The sequence below is a fragment of the Aythya fuligula genome, chromosome Z (genome assembly GCF_009819795.1).
Source record: "Aythya fuligula isolate bAytFul2 chromosome Z, bAytFul2.pri, whole genome shotgun sequence".
Classification (NCBI taxonomy): domain Eukaryota; kingdom Metazoa; phylum Chordata; class Aves; order Anseriformes; family Anatidae; genus Aythya; species Aythya fuligula.
In genome coordinates, this window is record NC_045593.1 from 51,583,516 (window position 1) to 51,589,515 (window position 6,000).

A 6,000-nucleotide genomic window follows, 5' to 3' on the forward strand; every position below is an offset into this window, starting at 1 on the left:
ACTACCAGCTTGTTTATTTGTTTCCTGCCCAGTTCATTTTTCTTTCCTTTATAGTCCCTTAAAGCAACATAACTGCTGCTAAACCCAGGTTTCATATTCTATCCTACTACTGCTCACAGATGTGTCAGTCACCCTAAGCACACATTATTGCTCTCTTGTTCATGTTTCTTTCTTTAGGTTCATCAACCAGCCCTCCATGCTCTCAGCATCCTCTGCTATTGTTTCAAGCATTCCCTCCTGGACCAGCACTGCCCCTGAAAGACACCACCAGGACAGGTCAGGATCCCCCATCTTCATGTCTGGACACCTTCACTGACACCACAAAGCCCTGCTGGTTTTCTCTAGACCAGGCTGACAACTCTGCCTTCTGCATCTCCATAAGCTCATGACTCCTCTGAGCCAACACACAGTCTCAAGCTATTTCACTTACTGCCTCTTGGGACATCAAATGAAATTCTTTACCACTAAAGCTGGAGTGCTCTCCTCTCTTCTGAAAACCTTCTCGGTATCTGTGGGACACCATCCTTTTAGCCATTCAGGCCAGTATCTGATGAATCATCTTTGATATAGTTCTCTCTCTAAATATTCCTATGTTTTGAATTCAATTTTCCTGGATGTTTCCTGCAAATGTCCAAATTATAACTTTCTATCCACACACAAAGCTCTTGTGCAGTCTGACACCTTTCTGACCATTGCAGCTTTTTTTTTTTTTTTTTTTTTTTTTTTTTTTGTGAATTGGAAATCTGATCAATACTTTTTCATATACTTTCAGAAGACTGCTACAAAGAATATTTCCCCATTTCTATGTGACAACATGTCAGCTATTTCACTGAAACACTTCCTGAATTGCTTCCTGTTTTCATAACTCGTGCCTTTCATGGCCTCTTCCCATACCCATCATTTCTTGTATCCAACAAGATGCTGACCCCTTTTTTGGAAGGGCCATGGCACCAGCCCTCACTGGCAATATACTAGTTCTGCAGGGAAACAGTTTTGTGCCATCTTCTGTTTAAAGACACCCACTTAGGAGGAACTGTTAGTACCTGAAAAAACTTACATTAACCTCTTCAAATATTTTCATGATTTTTCTAGACAATACTATGACTGTGGCTTGACAGCTGTTTTTATGATTTCATTGTTCTTCTTTTTTTTTTTTTTTCCTATTGTCTTTTGTCTTAGATTTTAGACTATAAAAGGCAAGATCATTTTTGGTTTTGTTTTTGTGCTGTTATACAGCTCCTGTTACTAGAGCTGCACAACCTACAGCTGTTAGCAGTGCTAGTATTTCTACTTTAAATATAAGATACTTTTATAGTAAGTCTTTGTATTCCAGTAACTTTGCAAATGTTAACTTGCATCTCTTCAACAAAAATAATTTGGTAGCAGTGTTAGGAGCAGTGTTCTTTTACAGCCGCAGGAAAAAAAAAATCAACATCTTTTCTGAGGTCACACAGCAAGTCAATGTCAAAGTTAAAGTTATGCTTTCTGATTACCAATCTATATTCTTTCATTGTCTTGCATATTGAAAAGACTCAGAATTAGTGCCTCATTGCTGACTGTGGGCTAATTTCTCTGACAATCAGATACAAAACACAGATAAAACACTAAGAGCTGGCTGTCTACATTTTAGTATAAACCTAATGTGTACATCCAAAGGAATGAACCACAAATCCTTACACAAGCAAAACATCAATTAAAATCCAGACAGTTTGAATGGGTTAATTAACAAGAATGCTGACACAATCAATAAAGCTATTTTAGTAAAGCCAATCCTTGCCCAGAATACTCCTCCTACTTTTCTGACAGATGGCTTTAGATCATACATTACTCTTTTCATAAGAAAAACATTTGGAATATCCAGAAACAGAATCTAATCATAGATATCATTGCATTATTTTTTCATCTAAGTTCATGATATATTGATTCTAGTGCATGTTTCAAATCTTTGAAGGGAAATATGAGTACCAATTACTCTGAAACCAATCTCTTAATATTAAAAATCAGAACCAAATTGTATTGCTGACAGCCAGTTGGTAACATAACTACCATATAGTGAAATCTAGTGCCACTGGCATCGTTCATCAAGCAAGACACCACCTAACGGGAATATGGGTGTAAGAACCTTGACTGTAATTCCACTGCTCTATTCCACCCCACACCTAAGAAAAGGTTCACTGTGGATTTTTATTGCTGTATTCTGTGTTTTTTAAAAAAACAAACTATATCACATCCATGTTGCAGCATTCTCCACAGAAGAATTAACCTACTCTAATTATGACTAAAATTGTATCACATGTGAAGAGAATCTTTTTTTTTTTTTTTCCCCTCAAAAGCCACTTACTTTCCCTAATGAGAAGAAGTGAAAGTGCCTAGACAACAAAAAGGTATGTAGAGACATGGTGCAAAACTCCTGCCAAGTAATCTGAATATAAATTTAAGGGACACTTACCAGCTGCAGTCAAAAGCCCACTCCAAACTCTGTTAGATGTTAATCAAACTTAAGTATGTTAATGCGTGGTTCCTGTGCTCTTTGCACAGCTGAGCTAACTGCTTTTGCTAAAGTGCCTTTGCTTCCCTGGGTCTACACCCCCATTTAGTAGAACATCCTTTTGTGGAAAACATTGTTATGAAAGCCACCAATGGACCACTCACAAGGCCAAAACTGTCACCCCTGGGCTCCTTCCTCCTCCACCTTCTGCCTTCCCTGGATACCTGCCACACAAGTCCAGGCTTCTAATCGTGTTTGAAGTGTAGGCATTAGCTATGTGTATTTCAGCTACAGCAGCTAAACAGTCATGGTATACAAAGGGGGTGAAAAATCACATAACAGAGGCAAAGGCAGCACAGTTTGTGTCTACTGGTGCTGCCTATGGAGGGTTGAAACACGTACAGTGTCCTGCCCCTGGAGAACAGTGCAAGTATGATTGGCAATTTCCAGGAAAATTAAATAGACACAGCCAACTCACTTCCCATAGGTCACTGAGCAGCCAGCAGTTGTGATTTTTTTTTTTTTTTTTTTTCCAAAACGTGGATTTGCACCAGTGAGGAAGAAATAGAAAATTCACTGCCAGTCCTGGGAGCTGCTCAGCTTCCACCAGAGATTCCTTTAAATCTATAACACTAACAAATTCAGCATCCAAAGAACTCAAATGCAAAGTTGTACTGTCTCCAAAGCATTATTAACAATCAGTGTTAGCATGATGCAACTGATCTACCTCTTGTGGGAGTGATCTGCATTTAAATTTGATTGTATGACAACGGCACATGGTGATTGCAGTTGCCTTTGTAAGAAGTGAAATACTACATTTTACTAGATTAGGTCTGATGTTCTGAAGCTGTGCAGCCACATGAGTTGTATGAACAACTAGGAACTTGTATCTAAATTACACTGTTTGTCCAGCCTATTGAAAAATCCAGACCACACCTGCTCATCTAGCATTTCTGACTCAAGATCAGGGAATCACAGAATATCCTGAGCTGGAAGGGACCTGTAAGGGTCCTCAACTCCAGGTCCTGTGGCAATGGAGATGGAAGACAAAAACAGGCTTCCTAACACCATTTTACTTGGAGGTCCACAGAGTAGCAACTGATAATTTGCCCACCCATTCAGTTTTTTCCTAAATTCTTTCTCTGGAGTTGCATACTCCCTCCTCCCCACACACACACTCACACACTTCAAGAAGAACACACACGACTAATTATGTCTGCTTTCCTCCCATTATTGTGTTATTGGGCACAAATGCCATTTAGGGGTGTTGACAGGGAAACTGATGCCTGAAGCCAGCTTTCAGTTTCAGTCTCACGACAGACACGCGGGTCAGTCAAAGCATCTAAGAATTTTCCACACGGGTCTATAGTTTATCTTCTTGGGAAAGAAATGTCACTCTCCAGACTATTTTTTTTTTTTTTCCCCAAGCTGGTGGGTAAAATCATTTTTTCCTACATATAGTCATTATATTAATCTGCTGCTGCCAAATCTCAGTTACAAACCTGAGAAAGTACAACATCAGACACCTTCAGTACTGATGGCATATTCCAAGTTGAGGTTTTAAACTCTGTCTAATCAGAAGTTGGGTACCCAAGCAAAACTTCAGAGTTCATTTAGGGATACTGAAATTGCACATCTGCTTTGACTACATGAAAACGCTCAGAGATTGGCAGCAACACTTAAGTAATCCATAAGATTACAAATAAAACGACATTCCCAGCTCATTCTAGGAAAAGCAGCTATTTTGGGGTGTTTCGTTTTCCCTAACTGATTTGTACCTACATTTCCAATTTGAGCCTCCTTCTTGGCTGAAACAAAAAATAGGAAATATTTACACTTCTATGACTGCAGCCAAAACAAAATATGTACGGGATGCCACACAAGTGCGAATTTTTCTAGGCAGCCTGTGCAGGAAGACGTCTGCTGGAACGAAGTCAAGCTATTAGGCAGATGTGCATTTCCATGTGCAGGTCATGCTTATTTACATACGCACACAAACATCCCTCTCCCTCACTGTACGCCCTACTTTCAGTCTCTGTTCAGGACTGCCGAAAGCTTTCCACGACAGCGATGGTGACCTTTGAAAAACAAAATAAAACCGCTCAAACCAGCGCGCCCGAAGCCGGCGGAGGGGGTGAGCTTCTAGCTGCCTCCTACCCCGCAGCGTGGGCTCGGGGGGCAGCAGCGACACCCCCAGACCCGCAGCCCCGCCAACGAGAGCCGGACCCCCCAAAAAAATCAGCGACGCGGAGCGGGATGCGCGCGGGGCTGCTGCCAGCTGCCCCGCAAGGACGGGGGGACACCGGTGGTCACCGCAGGATCCCTCAGGACCCCTCAGCCCCCCTCCACACCCCTCCGCACCCCTCCGTCCCGCAGACCCCCCCGTGCCCACCTGCCCCGTCCGACCGGGCTCTGGCTGCCGCCGCCGGGTCCCCGCCGCCGCTGCGCCGGGCGAGGGGCGGTCGGTGTGAGCAGCGAGGCCGGCGGGGCGCTGCCCCTCCTTCCCTCCCTCCTCTCCCTCCCTTCTCTTTCTCCCTCCCTCCTCTCCTTCCCTCCGCCCGCCCCAAACGCCGGCCCGGCCCGGCCCTCCCCCCCCCAGCCCCACCGCCCCGGCGGAAAGACGGACGGACGGACAGAGGGACAGGCGAGCACTCAGCCGCTGCAGGGCTGCACCACCTCCCCAAATAATCCCCGTGCAGTCCCTTTCGTGCGGCGTGAAAATTACCCGGGGAGGCTGTTTGGTAAAAGCTGGGTGTATTTTAGTGCTCGAGGGGCGAAGCCCTGCCCGGACAGACAGACGTCCCGTGCCCCCCGCCTCGGCACCGCTCGGGTGGGGAAGGACATCACGGCTTTTCCGCTGCCGTGTGCCCGCGCGAAATTAAGTGGGGAGAGGATTTGGGTTGTTTCCCACACGTTTCAGGCGAATCGGACGTGGGAGGAAAATGTTTCGCCAAGCTAAGCAAGCACTGCCTCGCAGAAGAGCCCCAGAAGGACTGACAAACGCAATCCTATCCCCTAAAACTCCTCTTAGCACACCTTCTGCAGCGTTGGTTGATACGCTTTAAATATAAAAAAGCAACCATAAATACCCGGGATAGTATGTAATCTGCCAAATTGGCTGTTGCAAGGAGAAGCCCTTTGCTCAGGGCAAACTGAGCGCTGTTTCTTCCCGGGGATGGAGGTCCGGGCTCTGCTGTTCCCGCACGGGGAAGCTGTGCCAAGGCAGCATCACCGGCTTCCCGGCAGAGCGGGTGGGTTTCGGCCCGAGGACCTCTGCCGGGTGCTGTGGGGAGCAGTGACACCTGCCGGGACGGGTCGCCTCCGCCCTCCCTTGGGCACAGCGCGGAGCTGCAGCGGCTCCGCGGGCACCTGGAGACCCGGCAGGTGAAGGCCTGCGGGTCTGATTCCACCTCAGCTCTCAGGAATCAAAATCAAAAAAGAAAAAAAAAAAAAAAAAAAAAGAAGGAAAATCGATGAGCCAAACGCTCTTGTTACGTGCACTCCTATTCCCT

General features: G+C 45.4%; 1 protein-coding gene across 1 annotated transcript in view; it reads right to left on the reverse strand.

Annotated features, from left to right (window-relative positions):
• MEGF10 (multiple EGF like domains 10) overlaps positions 1 to 4,945 on the reverse strand; it is a 98,510-nt gene extending 93,565 nt beyond the window's left edge. The window contains exon 1 of the mRNA XM_032206397.1: positions 4,881 to 4,945. The gene's annotated coding sequence lies outside the window, so the exon portion shown is untranslated. The remainder of the gene's footprint in view (positions 1 to 4,880) is intronic.
• Positions 4,946 to 6,000: the final 1,055 nt, after the last annotated feature.